Raw genomic sequence first — 19,149 nt, forward strand, 5'->3', positions numbered from 1 at the left:
AGCTAATGGGCCTGCCCTCAGCCAATTCTCGGGTCCATGCAGGCCGGAATGCGCGGGGTCATTAGCCGGGCCTCCCGGGCAGGGGCCCGCACGCTGGACGTGCTCGCTCAGGGGGGCGCCCCAGCCACCCGGGAGAGGGCCCGGCCTCGGCGGAGCAGACCTGCCCCGACCTGCTGGGTCCCTTCTTCCTCAGCCGCAGCCCCTTCCGGGACCTTGGCAGAGCCCACTGGGAGGTCGCCTCAGGCTCCCACGGGGCCAGGCCAGGAGGACGCGGGGCCATTCGTCCCCAGGCATGGCCCTGCTTCCAGGGCAGGGAGCCCAGCCTGGGTTCAGCCACCGGTCAGTGCAGAGGCTGCTGGCCGGGATGCCCCCCACCCCACCCCTGGCCCCGCCCCGGCCGTGACTTGTAATAACTAACTTGTGCGCAGGGTCGGTCCCTGATGAAATGCTTCCAAATCACTCCACTAAGACGCTCCACTCAGCCCTGCAGCCCAGGACTTAACCATGCAGGCTCAGGAGCTGCCCTCCAGGAGCAGGGGGTGATTCTGGCTAAGTTCCCTACCCCTTCTCTCTGACCTGCACGGGCTGAGGTCCACAGACTTGTCAGTCACTTAGGGCCAGAGAGGGCCAGCATCTAGAGCCAGGAGGCCTCTGTCACTAATGCCACAGGGTCACCAGCACCCAGATTGCCTAGGACTCCCAGTGGCTAGAGCCATTGCTTCCCAGGGTCATAAACAGGCCAGTGATGCCTAGAATCGGAGGTTACCATTAGCCAAGGCCAACTTCACCTAGAAACCCAGGGCTCCCTTTGCCTGGTGCTGTTGACACCTGGAGCCACCTAGCCCCACAGGGCATCTGGAACCCCAGAAGGGCCCACCCAGGGCTGCCATAAACTAGAGTCACCATGAGCCATCATGTTGAGTTACGTGTCACCCATCCTTGGACACATGTAGGATTGAGGAAATTTGTAGTAAGCTCGAGCTGGCATTTAGTGAAATGGCTTTTCTCAGATGTGTGCTTAGCCACTCAGCACTGACTTTGCAAGCCCACCAGGCCCCTCTGTCCATGAGATTCAGTTCTCCAGGCAAGAATACTGGGGTGGGTTGCCATTCCCTTCTTCAGGGAATCTTCCCGACCCAGGGATTGAACCCGGGTCTCCTGCATGGCAAGCAGATTCTTTACCATCTGGGCCACCAGGGAAGCCCTTTCCTCAGCTAGGCTCAGAGGAGTATTTCCCTTTACTGACTGCTCAGCAATGTAATAGCCTGGAACCTCTCGGGTCACTTCTTCCACTGCCTGAACCAAAGGGCTCCTCGCCCACCGGGTGCTGGATTCTCACTGTGAACTTTCCAGAGGGGAAAAGACAGGTGGATCCTACATACCCAGTGTTCACCCTTGAGTGGGGGCCTGCTCAGCAGGAGGGTGAGCATGGTCTCCACTAACGTGTTCTCCTCTTTTTACAGAAGGTAGCTTGGAGAGTAGGATCTAAGGACTTCCTGGAAGAGGCTGCATTAATGCGCCAGAGACGGAGCAGAACATCATCAGAGAACTGGTCACTGGGGCCAGGACCTTCCTAAGCCACACCTTCTTCATCCCACCCACCCAAAGATCAACACTTCTCCACACTGTTCAGCCTTGGACAGTACGGTGACCTCCCTGAGATAACCCCAGACAAAATGTGGGAAAGGGCTTTTACCACCTCCCCACCCTCCCCCAGCCAACAAATGTGTGCATGCTAAGTCGCTTCAGTTGTGTTTGACTCTGTGACCCCATGGACTGTAGCCTGCCAGGCTCCTCTGTCCATGGGATTTCTCAGGCAAGAATACTGGAGTGGGTTGCGATTTCCTTCTGCAGGGGATCTTCCTGACCCAGAGAGCGAACCCACATCTCCTGCATTGGCAGATGGGTTCTTTACCACTAATGCCACCTTCAAAATGTTAGAAATGTACACACTAAAAGTTTCAAGCTCTGGAGAAGGCAATGGCACCCCACTCCAGTACTCTTGCCTGGAAAATCCCAAGGACAGAGGAGCCCAATAGGCTGCAGTCCATGGGGTCGCTAAGAGTCGGACACGACTGAGCGACTTCACTAAAAAAAAAAAAAAGAAAAGAAAAGTTTCAAGCTCTTAACTGGAATCTTAGTGATACTGATTTAAAAGTTGTACACTTTAAAAATTCCCATGGGGTGCCTTGGCCTGCTATGCCAAGGGTTTCCACTGCTGAGTTCAAGGGTTCTGCGGGGAGTGGGTTGCTCAGGTCCTCCCACTCTGGCCGTGGTCCGCGCCCATGGCTGTTTTCATGAAGGCTGGTCTCATCTCCAGCCCACCAGGGCCTTCAGCCACCTCATGATGTGTGAGCAGGGCAAAGGTGAGAACCCTGGGGATAACAGGACTGGAGGAGAGTTAGAGATTAGGGCAAAGAGGAAGGTAAGGAGGCCGTGAAGGGAAGAGACAACTGAAACAAAAATTTAAAAAGTCACGTTCATGTACACACTGCTGTATTTAAACTGGGTAACCAACAAGGACCTACCGTACAGCACAGGAAACTCTGCTGCATGTAATGTGGCAGCCGGGATGGGAGGGGAGTATGGATGCATGTATATGCATGGCTGAGTCCCTTTGCTGCCCACCTTAAACTATCACCACATTGTTAACCAGCTATACTCTAATATAAAATAAAAAGTTAAAAAAATAACAAAAACTAAAAAACCAAACAAAAGTCATGCTGGGGTTTTTTGCCTTGTGGAAACTTAAAATTCAGAATGCTGTAACCAACTGTACAGTTTAACAGTAATAATAACAGCATCCTGCATCCCTTAAGCATTGTAACCCTCCTCCACCGCTGGTGGGAACATAAAATGGTGCAGCTGCTTTAGAAAATACTTTGATGATTCCTCAAAACGTTAAACCCAGAGTTACCATATGACTCAGCAATTACACTCCTGGGTATTTACCCAAGAGAACTGAAACATATGTCTATGCAGAAACGTGTACAAGAATATTCTTAGCAGCATTATTCATAATAGTGGGGACCTGGAAGCAACTCAGAGTCCACCAACTGGTGAATGGATACACGAACATGGTCCATCCATATGATGGATATTATTAAGCCATCAGAAAAAGAAGTACCAATGTGTGCTGGAACATGGTGAGCCTTGAAAACATCCTGCTGAGTACAAGAATACAGGTCATGTCACAAAATACCACCTATTGTATGATTCCATTTATATGAAATGGCTAGGATAGAAAAAAATCTATAGAGGCAGAAAATAGAGCAGTGGTTGCCTAGGATCAGGGGGAGGAGGAAATGGGAGTGATTGCTAATGTATAACTTCAACTCCTTTCAATCCCTGGGTTGGGAAGATCCCCTGGAGGAGAAAATACCAACCCACTCCAGTATTCTTGCCTGGAAAATCCAGGGGACAGAGGAGCCTGGCCAGGCTACAATCCATGAGATTGCAAAGAGCTGGACATGACTGAGCAACTGAGTATGCACACAGCCTCAACTCCACCTTCTTCGTGTTCAGGGACCTTGAATAAGTCTTTTGACCTTCATGAGACTCAGAGTTCTCATCTGTAAAATGGGCACACCGATCTATATGTTACACACAGAGCACAGTGCCTGAGTGTGTAGGCATCATTACCATTAGAGATGCTTCCATCACACTGTCTTCCCCTCATTTTCCATTTCTCAAGCCCCCTGAAGTGCCATCACCCTTAGAGGAGAAGGAGGAGCAAGGATGAGTCAGTCTTCCACCTTCTCTCTGTCAGCTCACTTCTGCATGATCAGTGTTGCAGGGTGGGGGAAACTACAGTTGTAGCTAATCTCTCTCCAGCACTTTGGAAAGAGATTTAAATTTATTCATTTTTGTTGTTGTTTTTGGTTTGGTTTGTTTTGGTTTATTTCATCTCAGAAAAGTGATCCCAGCAGGAGATATCATTAATTCATTCACTGTTGACCACTATCCGCAGGTCAAGCTCTGTATTCCAGGGACCGAGAGAGTCAAGGGTCTGGCCCTCATGAGGTTTTTATTCTAGTGGGGAGAAGCAGATAAGAAAGAAGAAAGCCTAGAAAGAACGTATTTTCTGATTAGCTATAATGCAATTAAAGTAAGACAAAGAAAGGTAGAAGGACTTCCTTATTATCTAGGTGCTCAAGGAAGGTTTCTCTGAAAAGCTGGCTCTGAGCTGATAGGAAGAGGGCATTTGAGGTAGAGGGAACAAGCCTGGCACATTTCAAGAAGAGCATGAAGGCCAGAGTGGCTGGAGCTAAGGCAGGGAAGGGCAGTGAGGAGGGGGCCTGTCTCGAGGTAGGCATGGCCCCTGTCACACAGCCAGTAGGTTTGCATCAAGAGCTTGATTTTGTATTTAGTGTGCTTGACTACCATGGGAAGGTTCTCTTAGATTTCTTATAAGGAGGAACCAGAAGGCAACAGTAGCATCCCATGGACTACACTAGGATGGGATCTCTTTATGCTTATGGCAGTGAGGTAAAAGGGTTTTTGCAACAAGTCATTTGCAACATAGCTTTGGGTTTTCTTTGCAACGTCCTGCTGCCATGAACCATCTCTGGGCTAGATGGAACAGGGCTTTTACCACTGAGATTCCTTCCGGTGCCTGCTATGGACCCACCTGGCTAAGCAGCTTCCCCACTGAAGGGATCACATGGAACACATGAGGTTAGATGTCATTTTTCCTTTGCTTTGGATCAAGCCCAGCCTTTGGCTGTGAATTGTTTATGAAGAAGTGTGGCTCAGAGATGCCTGCTTGTGCAAACCTTGTCAGAAATGGATGGTGCTGTCTACACTGGGCAGGGGGCAATGCACCAGAATAGGCATGTTCCTCATATAGATGTAGGATTTAGAGTAACCCAGTGGACACCTAGATAGTGTGTGTGTGTGTGTGTGTGTGTGTGTTGTAAGGCTGAGATAGAGAGAACGCTGTGACAGGAAGTTTTCACATGGCCAAGTTTTAACAACAAACAAAGAGCAGTTTGTGGCCAAGCAGTCGGTCTAGAGGAAAAAACAAACAGACCAGGGGGCTGAGAAAGGCAGAGATGGGTTTCTCAAGCTGCTGCTGGGCTAGAGGAAGAATCACAGAGTGCTAGGATTTTTTTGTCTGGTTGCCAACAGGTACTATGGGTAGCCAGCTCCCCCTTCTTCTTGATAAAGAGAACCTGAGTTCTGGTGAGATAGCCATCCTCCCTAAGGAAGGGGGTCTCTAACTCAGGAGTAAATCTTGGTTCGCCTAAGCCAGGTGTGGTCATCTCTTTTTTGAGATTAACTTGTGCTTGGGCAGGTGATGAAATGGCAGCCAATGAGAGTTGAAGGCAATTTCTGCTGGGGCTTGTGGGAAATGTCTCCTCTCTTGTAAAAAGGGACTCAGGAAGCTGTTCCTCTTACGCTTCAGTTGTTTACAGTATTGGCCTGCAGTTCCTGGGTGTGTGGCAGCCACTTTGACACTGCAAGATGAACTGACAGGCTCTTGGAGGGTAGTCAGGTGGAAAAAATTTTTTAAATTCAAGTTCTCAATGACATCATCGAGTCCCTAACGTGACCAATCCCAGAGCCTCCTCCCTCTGCCCTTCTTCCCATGTGAGATAAGTTTTCCTTGTTATTTGAGCCATTTTGGGCAGGACTTCTAGGTACTTCTACCCTAATCAATGTTGTCTTCCTCACTGGAAAACAATTTGAAAGTAAGGATCGTGGCTTCTTCACTTCTGGATCGCCAGCACCCAAGGCCAAGTCTGGCTTATTGTAGGTGCTCAGCAGATAGAAGGATGGATGGACAGACGGATGGATAGAACTCACCATCTCTCACCATATTTTGATTCTAGCATCTGCTCTTCTAGTTCACATTTTATCCTCAATCAAGTTCAGAGGGCACTGAAGAAGCATGGTGTCTCAAACTCAGGAGACTGGCACAAAGCCTCCACATAAATGTAGCCCTGAGCTGTGCCTGGGGCAGCCGGGAAAATGGTGATCTTCATAGCAAAGATCTCAGAAAGAGCCCTTTGCCCAGAACTTTGCTTCTCCCATGGAGGTGAGGCACTTGTGTTTCCTTGGAGTCCCCTCTCAACATGCAGGGCAGGAGCCGCCCATCCCATCCACGAAGGAATCAGCTCTGGGATCTGGGAGCTGGCCTCCAGGTGTCTCCAGGTGTCCCAAAGCCTCCATGACCACTTGGATAAAGGGCGAAGCCGCAGAGGTCCTAGTGAGATGATCTTCCTTGATAGCCTGCATCCCAGCATCTCCTGCGAAGAGGATTCTTGGAATAACCACCCCTCACAACCACCCACCCAGCCAGAGTAGGGAGTAGCAAGAAGACAGTTTTCTCCTTCTGCTGAGTCTTGAGGGGGTCCCTCTTGGACCTGTTGCACTTGTGTGAGAGAGCAGACTCTGGTGCAAGGTGACATCTGTGGCAAAGAGAAGGAAACCCATGGTCCTATCTAAGGATTGACCCATGACCTTGACCTCTTGGGCAATGAGCACAGACAGCTGAGCCAATACTCCCAACAGCCCACTTTGCATCCGGGTTGTGGGGCCTTGCAGCCTGGGAACGTCAAGCAGACGGCCAAGTCAACAACTGGTTGCTTCGTCCCACAGCCCCAGGACTATGCGTGTGTGTGTGTGTGTGTGTGTGAGCCGGTGTGCGCCCAACCCTGCAGACCAGGGTCCTCCAAGGGGCCTGCCCCTGTGTGAAGGGAAGACCCCGCCCAGCAATGACGAGGTGGCTAGGACATCTTTCCACAGCAGCTGGGAGGAACGGGCAGGGCCGGATGCAGACCGCTGACCTTCTCCCTTCCTCCTGGAGAGGAAGCCCCTCCTGCAGCCACCTTTGTGCTGACCACTGGGCGGGTACGAACGCCTTCCCTGCCTGTCGGTCTCTTCCTGAACTGCAAGAAGCAGCTTTTCCAGCCCCGCCCAGCCCCTGCTCGGGATAACGCCAGCCCAGCGAAGGAGCCGCAGGTCCTGGCTTCTGCCCAGCCCTGATGGGTGGGGTGAGAGGCCAGGACCCGGGGCCAAGCCAAGGCCTTCACCCGGCCCCTTCTGGAGCTCTACTCCCTCTCCATCCTGTAAGAAAATAGACACAGGGACAGAAGGGACTTCCCTGAACAGGACAGGTTCTGCAAAAAGGCCTGAACTGGGGTCAGCAGATACCTGGTGAGCATCTCTGGGCAGGGAAGGTGGTCAATAAATTTCATTTGACAGAATACCCCTGTAGCATCTATCACATGCCTTTTATAATTATTACCTATTTAAGCCCCACAACAGGGACTTCCCCAGTGGTCCAGTGGTTAAGACTTTGCCTTCTCATATAGGAGGGGCAGTCCCTGGCTGGGGGACCTCAAGATCCCACATGACTTACAGCCAAAAAAGCAAAACATAAAACAGAAGCAATATTGTAACAAATTCAATAAAGACTTAAAAAATGGTCCACATTAGAAAAAAAAAAATCTTGAAAAATAAAAAACCTCCACAACAACACTATGAGGAAAGTGGTATCATTATGCCCACTATACACATGAGGAGGCTGAGGCACAGGGAAGTTAAGCAACTGGCCTGAGGTTGCCCAGCTAGTAAGTGGCAGAGCCCAGATTTGAACTTGAGCTGCGGAGTTATGCTCTAAGCTAATATGCAATGCTACCTCTCAAAGCGATAAAAAGAATAGCATTGCCTGAACACTGCCTGTGTATTAGGTACTGTCACATGGTCCTGCCTGGAGCCCACCGCCTGGGAGCCCAGCGTAGAACTATGCCACAGCTGCACTGTGGTTGGGGTGATCAGAGCTATGCTGTAAAGGTACCAAGGGAAGTTGGAGGGTAGGAAGCAGAAGGATGAATTCCACCTGATGGCAAAACTCACTATGTATCGTGCCAGGTAATTGCTTCATACACACACACACACACATATATATATAATATGTTATTCTTTTTTATTGGAGTATAATTCTTTTACAATGTTGTGTCAGTTTCTGCCATTCAACAAAGTGAATCAGCATATACATACATACATGTATATGTATATCCTTTTCATACTGAAAAACATACTGACCTAACAGAAGCAGAAGATATTAAGAAGAGGTGGCAAGAATACACAGAAGAACTATACAAAAAAGATCTTCATGACCCAGATAATCACGATGGTGTGATCACTCACCTAGAGCCAGACACCCTGGAATGTGAAGTCAAGTGGGCCTTAGGAAGCATCACTATGAACAAAGCTAGTGGAGGTGATGGAATTCCAGTTGAGCTATTTCAAATCCTAAAAGATGATGCTGTGAAAGTGCTGCACTCAATACGTCAGCAAATGTGGAAAACTCAGCAGTGGCCACAGGACTGGAAAAGGTCAGTTTTCATTCCAATCCCAAAGAAAGGCAATGCCAAAGAATGCTCAAATTACTGCACAATTGCACTCATCTCACACGCTAGTAAAATAATGCTCAAAAATTCTCCAAGCCAGGCTTCAACAATATGTGAACCATGAACTTCCAGATATTCAAGCTGGTTTTAGAAAAGGCAGAGGAACCAGAGATCGAATTGCCAACATCCGTTGGATCATCGAAAAAGCAAGAGAGTTCCAGAAAAACATCTATTTCTGTTTTATTGACTATGCCAAAGCCTTTGACTATGTGGATCACAATGAATTGTGGAAAATTCTGAAAGAGATGGGAATACCAGACCACCTGACCTGCCACTTGAGAAATCTGTATGCAGGTCAGGAAGCAACAGTTGGAACTGGACATGGAACAACAGACTGGTTCCAAATAGGAAAAGGAGTACATCAAGGCTGTATATTGTCACCATGCTTATTTAACTTATATGCAGAGTACATCATGAGAAATGCTGGGCTGGAAGAAGTACAAGCTGGAATCAAGATTGCCCGGAGAAATATCAATAACTTAATATATGCAGATGACACCACCCTTATGGCAGAAAGTGAAGAAGAACTAAAGAGCCTCTTTGAGGAAAGTGAAAGAGGAGAGTGAAAAAGTTGGCTTAAAGTTCAACATTCAGAAAACAAAGATCATGGCATCTGGTCCCGTCACTTCATGGCAAATAGATGGGGAAGCAGTGGAAACTGTGGCCAACTTTACTTTTGGGGGCTTCAAAATCACTGCAGATGGTGACTGCAGCCATGAAATTAAAAGACACTTACTCCTTGGAAGAAAAATTATGACCAACCTAGACAGCATATTAAAAAAGAGAGACATTACTTTGTCAACAAAGGTCCATCTAGTCAAGGCTATGATTTTTCCAGTATTCATGTATGGATGTGAGAGGTGGACTATAAAGAAAGCTGAGTGCTGAAGAATTGATGCTTCTGAACTGTGGTGTTGGAGAAGACTCTTGAGAGTCCCTTGGACTGCAAGGAGATCCAACCAGTCCATCCTAAAGGAGATCAGACCTGGGTGTTCATTGGAAGGACTGATGTTGAAGCTGAAACTCCAATGCTTTGCCCATTTGGTGTGAAGAGCTGACTCATTTGAAAAGACCCTGATGCTGGGAAAGATTGAGGGCAGGAGAAGGGGACAACAGAGGATGAGATGGTTGGATGGTATCACCGACTCAATGGATGTGAGTTTGAGTAAACTCCGGGAGTTGGTGATGGACAGGGAGGCCTGGTGTGCTGCAGTCCATGGGGTCGCAAAGAGTCGGACACGACTGAGCGACTGAACTGAACTGAACTGATATGTATACCCCTTCCCTCTTGAACCTCCCTTCCACCCTCACCCTGTGCCCCAGTTACTTTCAAATGTGTGAATTCAATGAATTCTTGCAAAACTCTCTTAAGGAAAATGAAGGTCAGAGTAGTCAAGTGACTTATCCAAGGATGTACAGCTAGCCACTGGCCCAATCCACATCTCTCTGGTAGCAAGGCCAGATGACTTTCCACTATACCAGTAGTGCACTAGGAGCACAGTAATTAAGGAAATGGGGCTCAGAGAATTCAAGCAGCAGGAGGGGGGCTGGGTCAGGATTAGAACCTAGGCCTTTCTGATGCTTCAATGAGCAACTGCCAAGGCTAGGAGGGTGGTGTTTCTTGGCCCTGCTGTAGTCAGGACTACAGACCCCCAGTCGGGGGCTACCTTGGGAAGAAAGGAGAGAAGGGAAGTCCACGCTCTTGTCTCACCTGGCAGGCAGGCTCTGGCCTTGAGCACTCAGTACATCTGAAGCCAGCTGACCCCTGGAGCGTCAGGAAAGAGACCCAGGTACAGGTGTTAGGCTGGGGGTCCTTTGCGCTCATCTGAGGGACGGTTCTCAACTCCCTTGGCCTAAACAAAGCTTTGGAGACACTTCCCCCCACCCCACCCAGTGGCAGTCAACTCTCCTGATTTAAAAAAAGAAAAGAGAGTCAAGATCGCCTCTCAATTTGTGTGCTATTTTCTTAAAAGCAGGGGCAGACAACAAGGCCCCACCAATTTTGATCTTGCCCTGGGCCCCTTAACCGCAGCTCTGGCTGGGGAGGTGGGGTGGGGGGGGCAGGAGATGGGTCCCTGCTCTGTGGGTGAGCAGGCAGGAGGGGGGTGGGGGCAGCCCAGCCTGGGTTGCCGACCACTTAATCCCCCACCAGTGGAATGTGCTTGATTCCAGGAGGCTAAGGTTTGGGGGGAGTTGGGAGGGGGAGCTGCAGAAGGCCCCTTTAAAAAAGCCAAATGCTCAGGCAGGCCTGTGGCCCCGCTGTTTGACGGTTCTTGATGGATGAGCCCCCGACCCTCCTGTCGAGCCCCCTCTTCCCCTCCTCACTCTGTGAGGTCTGGCTTGTGCGAAGAGGCCTGTCGGTGTCGGGACACGTTGGCCCCATGGCCTGCAGCAGGACGGAGGCCTCTGAGGGACGTCTGCCGTCTGGCCCTCTCCTCAGAGGGCTCCTCCAGCCCCAGGCCTCCAGGTTTTGGGTGCTTCCCTTTCAAAGCTGCAAAATTATTGCCATTAATGCAGCTTGTCTCCTGAAGGCACTGGAGGCAGGGCAAGGAGGCCCTGGCTACTGAGGAGCCTGGGCTTGGTCCAGCTTCTTTGAGGCCAGAGAAGTGGCTGTTGAGTGAGGTTTTGCCCCTGGGAGACGGGGGCTATTAGGACCACCGAGGGGCTGCAGGAAGTTCAGCTGCAGACCTCTGTGGCAATCCCACTCAGGTCCTCCTGGAGGGACCGTGTTGGAGCCTGACAGAGCTGGGAGCAGGGCGAGTGGCAAGCAGGGCTCCTGGGGTCACTCCTGCCCCACCCTGAGAGTGAGTGCCCCCTTACATTGTGTGCCTGGGGTACCTGGCTTGCCTCATCCTGCCCTGAAGCCCCCTTCACCTCCACCAGGAAGCCTGCCTTGACTGCCCTCATACCCCATCTCTGAGATTCTCTGGATCTAAGGGAACTCAGAGGAGCCCATATGGAGGGGTGTTCGCTCTGGAGAACTGGGGACCCAATCTGTGCATCAGCATATGCCAGGCCTGGGATGCCAGGCTGGGAGGGGGTGTGTTGTGTAGAGGAAGAACTACCCAATCAGCTCTGCCTTCAGGAGCCTGCAGCCTCCTAGGGAAGCCAAAGGGCACCCTCTGGATCAGCGCCGTCCAGTAGAAACGCAGAACAAGTTGCAAATATGGGCTACATATTTAGGTTTTAAAATATTTATTTATTCATTTATTCGGCTGTGCCAGGTCTTAGCTGAGGCACACAGCATCTTCCATCTTTGTTGCAGCATTTGAGATCTTTAGCTGATCGTGTTGTTGTTTAGTCGCTAAGTTGTGAATGATTCTTTTGTGATCCCATGGACTGTAGCCCGCCAGTCTTCTCTATCCATGGAATTTTCTAGGCAAGAATACTGGAGTGGGTTGCCATTTCCTTCTCCAAGGGATCTTCCCAACCCAGGGATCGAACCCACATCTCCTGCATTGGCAGTTGGGTTCTTTACCACAGAGCCACCAGAGAAGCCCTTAGTTGATTATACAGGATCTTTTTTTTTTTAAATTGCGGCATATGGGATATAGTTCCATAACCAGAGGTCAAACCCAGGCCCCCTGCATTGGGAGCATGGAGTTTACATATTTAATATAGTCTAGAAGTGATAATAAAGAAGGATAAAGAAACAGATCAAGTTCATTTTAATAGTATATTTTATTGAAACCAAGACACCCAAAACTTTATCATTTCAACATGAATCAATATAAAAAGTATTGCAGTCCTTGGCGTTATTTTGTACTAAGTTTCTGAAAGCCAGTCGATATCTTACACTTACAGCACATGCTGGTTTGCACTGACCACACTTCAAATGCCCAATAGCCACGTGTGGCTAACAGCTAGTGAATTAGACAGGGCAGCCCTGGACCAAGTGGCTTGGGCTACGGTGACTGCACTTTCAATGGGAGGAAAAAAAAACCAGGATGAACCAAGGGGTGGAAGGTTTGGGGGCATTGCAGAGGGGCTTAGAGATCCCTTCTTGGAAACTTTTCCATCTGGGTGGGCCTACTCCACTTACTGGCAGGTTGAGGGCAATTGTGATGGGGGGGCTGGTTCCCAGGACTTGACTTCCGGAATCCTTGTCTGCAGGGCCTTGACCTCTGTTGCCCGGGAGCTAGTGTGAGATAGGGAGCTGGAGTCGGGACATGCAGGTTCCAACGGAAGCTGGGCTTTGACCTCTGTGTGATGTGGGCAGGTCACACCTGTCTTGGGGCCTTGGTTTCTTGCTAGGAAGATAAGCAGGCTGAATGGTCATCAGTTCATTGGTTATCAAAGGCATGGAAGGAAAATTCCTCCATATTCCTGCTTCCTACTCCACCCCTGAAATCCTGAGGACTCACTGAATGATGGATACGAAAGGGGATGACACAGAGGCTCTTGTATGCTCAGGGCAAGCCCTGTGGGGCTATAGAATAGAGCGCTTCCAGGCTGGTACTCTTGGCCAGGTCCCACAACATGGCCACCTGTCAGAAACAACCCCACCTCCACCTGGCCTGCCGTGTCTCAAGTCAACTTATAGATGCACCTTGAGCCCTCCAGGAAGCCAGATTCTCAAAGCACCACTGCTCAAGGGGCTCCTGGGACAGGTAGACCACTCACTGTTGACTTTAGAATTCCTGAGGACATCCTCTTTAGCCCACTGTCTCTCTAGCCTAGATTAGTTGAGCACCTTAATTGAAAGACACAAGCAAGTCTTTGTCCTCAATAAGTTTATGATCTATTGTTGAGACATGAAAAGCCAGCACTCCCAGGAGGTGGATACGAAGGCACAGAGAATGATAAAGACAAGAGGGTGGAGAGGGTGAGACAGGATGGGTGGTCAGGAAGCCTGCCGGAGGAGTGGTTGGGAGTTGCGCCAACTTGGAAGAGGGGACAAAATTTCTTCAAGGAGCCAGCCCAGGCCCACAGGTATGAGAACACACAGAATGTTTAGACACCCCAAGTAGGATCCATGACTTGAGCCCAAGGTGGGGCAGGGGAGCAGAGGCTCCAGGTTTGGGAGTGGGAGGTTAGCCAGTTCTGGAAAGGTGAGCACCGGATCCAGGAAGAGTAGCAGGGAGTCACTGATGGTTCCTGAGCAGGAGACATGCATAAGGTTATATTTTAAGCAGGTGAATCTGAAGGCAATATTCCTGGAGAGGCAGGTGGGCAAGGAGGTGAAAACTGGAGGCAAGAAATTCACTCAGGAAGTTCCACAACAATCGCTGTGAAATTAACACTCAAACTGTGTGCACAGCCCTTCTCATTTCATCTTCCTTCAACCTGGTGAAATACCAAGGGTGGATAATAGTGTCCCCATCTAAGAGATAAAGAAACTGAAGCTCAGAGGAATGGATTGATTTGGCCAAAAGGTTGTCTGAGTTGGAAAATCAAACTCGGGCTTTCTGTATCAAACTCTCAACTCTTTCTATCCCATGCTCAGGGGTCCAGGAAAATGGGGGCCCAAAAGGAAGAGGCAGAGACCAAGGAAGGCTCCCTGGAGGGGCGGAGTATATTCAGAGGAAAGTTGAACTCACTTCATCTAAGCATCCCTTGGAAGTCTTCACACTTAAACACTGAGGCGGTACATTGGGTCCAACCAACACTGAAGTGCCCGCTCTGAGAGTTAGCGACGCAGGGCCTGAGTTCAGGTCTCAGCTGGTCACTCACCTACTGTTTACTTTGGACGCTTAACCTCTCTGAACCTCAGTTTTCTCCTCTATGAATTAAGATACCTGCACACACAAAGGGGGTTGGAAGGAATGAATGAAATCCTTACAGCCCAGAGAGACCAAGCCCTCAGTCAATCTCTCAAGTCTAAATTAAGCCAACCCACTGCTCCATGCACTGATCCCCAAGTCTCCTTCCCCACGGTAAAGAAGAGACCACCACTCTCCCCTGCAACTGCTCTGAGCCTCCAGCTACCCCTGCCTTCCTCTGACCTCCTCACCTTTCAAAGATGCCCCCACGCACACCCCATTCCAGGTGGCCCCAGAGAGCACAGGGCTCGGAAGATGTTTCTCCAGTCTTGGAGGGGGCTTCCTAGGAACCATGTTGAGCTCTACGAATGCCACCATGGAAATCACTTAGTAAGAGGAAAGGCAGACCTTTGCCCTGGCTCCACTCACAGGTGATGGGGTTAATCGGGAATTCTCTTTCACTCCCTCAGGGCTGCTGGTGGGGGTCCAACTCCCCAGTGACCTGGGGACACATTAGTCAGTGATAAGTGGGGCTTTCCAGCCCCTTTTATCCTGTTTACAATACAGTGGCTCTCCGAGGACCAAACCCCACTCCCCCCAACCTTGCTCCTGGCTGTTATGGCTACATGAGACAATTTGCTGATGGACTCTCCGTGGAGGGCGGCTTCCTGGAGACCTCTCCCCACCTCCCACAGGACCCGGGGCAACATCTCCTCCACCTGGTGGGTCCTGGAAGGGGCCACAGATGCTTGTTTTTCTCAACTCACTGCAGCCTCTGAATTCAGAAATGTCAACCTTTCTGTCTGCTCAGCTTTAATCGAAGGGGCTGGGGAGAAAACCCAGAGGCGATGAGATTATGTTTCTCCGGCTTTGAGGGGGTGGTGACTAGGGTTTTGTTGCTGTCCAAAGCAGAATCCTTCAGAGCTGTTTTACTTACATGTGCAAGGCCCTCTTTGAGTCAAAAAGGCAGGACGACAGAGCAGCTCCTTGGAGGGCAGTGTGAGACCACAGCCTGGACCTAGTTTCCCTCTCCCACAGTCAGTTTAGGCAAGCAAGTTAACCTCTGAAGCTCAGGATGCTTGTCTAGAAACCTGGGATAGTGATGCTGTCCTGCCTCCAACCGGGTGGCGACAAGCACAGTATGAGAAACTATTGTGAAAGTGCCTTAGAGGAGGTTTTTGTTTAGTACTCTGCACCAATTTCAAGTGATGAGTCTTTCTGCAGGAATGGCTCCCCTGAGGCAGACTGTTTATAATTGCCTAAAAGTCAACTTTCAGACAATTCTGAGCCTCTGAAATGGCAGGCAGATGGAATAATTAGGAGAAGTGAAGTCTCTAGTCGTGTCCAGCTCTTTGCAACCCCATGGACTGTAGCCTACCAGGCTCCTCCATCCATGGGATTTTCCAGGCAAGAGTACTGGAGTGGGTTCCATTTCCTTCTCCAGGGGATCTTCCCAACCCAGGGATCAAATCCAGGTTTTCTGCATTGCAGGCAGACACTTCACCATCTGAGCCACCAGGGAAGCCCATTGGAAGAGTGAGTTGATTAAATGGAGTTTATTTCAAGGCATTAAGATTAACAAGCACCTACCTTATGGCAGCCAGGGCTTCTCATGCGGCTCAGTGGTAAAGAATCTGCCTGCTAATGCAGGAGGCATGGGTTCGATCCTTGGGTAGGGAAGATCCCCTGGAGAATATGGCAACCCACTCCAGAATTCTTTCTTAAGAACTCCCATGGACAGAGGGGCCTGGCAGGCTACAATCCATGCAGTCACAAAGAGTTGGACACGACTGAGAGATTGAGCATGCATGCACCTTATACCAGTTATTGAACTGGATTCTAGGAAGATACAAGGATGAAGGACACAACTCCTGCCCTTGGGCTGGTGGGCAGAGAATCAAGATATGTGTGAAAAGTGCTGAGAAAGAGCACCAGGTGCCACAGGAGTAGAGGGGAGGAGCCCTGATCCAGCATGGGTGTCAGGGGCACTCCCCAAGAGAGCTGAAACCAGAATGAAACTTGAATGATCTCATCAGGCTTGAGGCAGAAGGAAGGGTGTTTGATGCATAGGGAACAGCGCATGCAAAGGCCAGAGGACACAAAGGCACTTCAGAGGAGAACTACAATTACTGTAGTTAGGATGGGGAAAGTGGCCATAGATGCGACCAGTAAGGAGGGCTCTGTCTGCCAAGATAAGAATTTATTACTGTGTTCCTGAGGCACCAGGGAGCTATCAAAAGGCTCAACATTGAAGAGAATGATTGGAAAGGGGAGGGAGATGAGGGCCCCTCAACAGGCTCTTAGGTTTGGTAGGTGAGACATTCAAGTTCAGTTCAGTTCAGTCACTCAGCCGTGTCCGACTCTTTGCAACCCCATGGACTAGAGCATGCCAGGCCTCCCTGTCCATCACCAACTCCCAGAGTCTACTCAAACTCACATCCATCAAGTCGGTGATGCCATCCAGCCATCTCATCTTCTGTCGTCCCCTTCTCCTCCTGCCCTCAATCTTTCCCAGCATCAGGGTCTTTTCAAATGAGTCAGCTCTTCACACCAAATGGGCAAAGCATTGGAGTTTCAGCTTCAACATCAATCCTTCCAATGAACACCCAGGACTGATCTCCTTTAGGATGGACTGGTTGGATCTCCTTGCAGTCCAAGGGACTCTCAAGAGTCTTCTCCAACATCATAGTTCAAAAGCATCAATTCTTTGGTGCTCAGCTTTCTTCACCGTCCAACTCTCACATCCATACATGACTACTGGAAAAACTATAGCCTTGACTAGACAGACCTTTGTTGGCAAAGTAATGTCTCTGCTTTTTAATGTGCTATCTAGGTTGGTCATAACTTTCCTTCCAAGGAGTAAGCATCTTTTACTTTCATGGCTGCAATCACCATCTGCAGTGATTTTGGAGCCAAAAAAATAAAGTCTGCCACTGTTTCTACTGTTTCTCCATCTATTTCCCATGAAGTGATGGGACCAGATGCCATGATCTTAGTTTTCTGAATGCTGAGCTTTAAGCCAACTTTTTCACTCTCCTCTTTCACTTTCATCAAGAGGCTTTTTAGTTCCTCTTCATTTGCTGCCATGACGGTTGTGTCATCTGTATATATGAGGTTATTGATATTTCTCCTGGCAATCTTGATTCCAGCTTGTGCTTCTTCCAGCCCAGCGTTTCTCATGATGTACTCTGCATATAAGTTAAATAATCAGGGTGACAATATACAACCTTGACGCACTCCTTTTCCTATTTGAGACATTCAGAGCTGGTGCTAATTGTATGAGGTGCTGAATGAACACTGGTACAGGCGAGACAGACAGGGGGAAGGGGACTTAGGAGACAAGATCAGAAGGTACACTAGGCGTGGGGTAGAGACCAGAGTAGGGGGAGTATAGGGAGCAAGGAGGGTTTGATAAAAAGGATAACAGAACTGTTCTATTCCATCTAACTGACCAGAGAGACACAACAGATTCACAGTTTCTGAGAAAATAATTATGTTCCGTCAAATTGGACAGATCAAAAATACTCTTCACTGACTCCCCTGGTGGTCCAGGGGTTAAGAATTCGCCTACCAATGCACAGGACACAGATTCGATCCCTGGTCCAGAAAGATCCCACATACCACAGAGCAACTAAGCCTGTGCACCACAACTACTGACCCGGCATGCTGCAACTACTAAAGCCTGTGTGCCAAAAGCCTGTGCTCTGCAATGAGAGAAGCCACCACAATCAGAAGCCCACACACCACAGCTAGAAAAAAGCACATGTGCAGCACAGCCTAAATAAACAGATACACAAACTTTAAAAAAAAAATACTCTCTAGAGTATTGAAGTTTATCACACCAAGAAGGGAACAAACGGGCCAACTGTAGACTAATTTACCAAATTCTGGAACTGTAGAACTGTAGGACACCTCTTAAAGTTCAGATAAAAGGAGAGAGCATGAAGTCATCACACGGATTTTTCTGAAATATTATCTTATTCCATTACCCAAAGCTCCCCTGGTGGCTCAGATGGTAAAGAATCTGACTGCAATGCAGGAGACCTGGGTTTGACCCCTGGCTCAGGAAGATCCCCTGGAGAAGGGAATGTCAACCCACTCCAGTATTCTTGTCTGGAGAATTCCATGGACAGAGGAGCCTGATGAGCTACAGTCCATGCAGTTGCAAAGAGTCGGACACAACTGAGCGACTAACACTTTCACTTTCATCTTCACCCAAGGCTCAAAGCCTTCAGACATTCCACAAGATGGAAGCAAAACGTCTTTCCTGTCTTCAGCATCTTCCTCTGCTCTAGCCAAGAGGAACCACACAGACTGCCTGGGACTACCTGCAGCTTTTGAACTTTACCTCTCTGCTTGCCAAGAACCCTCTGTGCCTGCTTCTCCAAACATCTTAATCCTTCTGGTACTTCAAGGTTCAGCCGACATCTCATCTCTTCTGGAAAGTCTTCCTTCATCATCGAATTGAAAGGGATCTCTTCCTTCTCTACATTACGACATACCTGATTGTCTTTACTACTTATTACACATTCATACACTGTCTTGCATTGTTACCTTTTTATAATCCCTGTACCCTAATTAGCTGACAAACTTTTTGAGGTCGAGCATCTCTTCCTGAAAAACAAACAACCCCAAAATTCAGTGGCTTAAAATATCATCAGTTTTACTTTATCCCTTGGTTTCCTGTTCAGGAATTCAGGCATAGCCTCAGTTGCAGTTCTTCTGTTCCATGTGAAGTCTACAGAGGTCTATAGAGGTCATTAGTAGGAGTCAGCTGATGAATAGACAGGACAGGTGGTTGAGGGAACAAGGTGGTTTCACTTACAGGTCTGGTGCCTTTGCTGAAAGATTGGGCTCAGCATGTTGACTAGACTACATATAGACACGGCCTTTTCAGCATGATGGCCTCAGGGGAGTCAAACTTTTACCAAGGTGGCTCAGGATCACCAAAGTGAGTGCTCCTTTAAAGGGTTGAGTAGAAGCTGCAAGGCTTCCTATGACTTGACCTTGGAAATCTCACAATTTCT

Source organism: Cervus canadensis, chromosome 1 (assembly GCF_019320065.1).
Source record: "Cervus canadensis isolate Bull #8, Minnesota chromosome 1, ASM1932006v1, whole genome shotgun sequence".
Taxonomy (NCBI): Eukaryota; Metazoa; Chordata; class Mammalia; order Artiodactyla; family Cervidae; genus Cervus; species Cervus canadensis.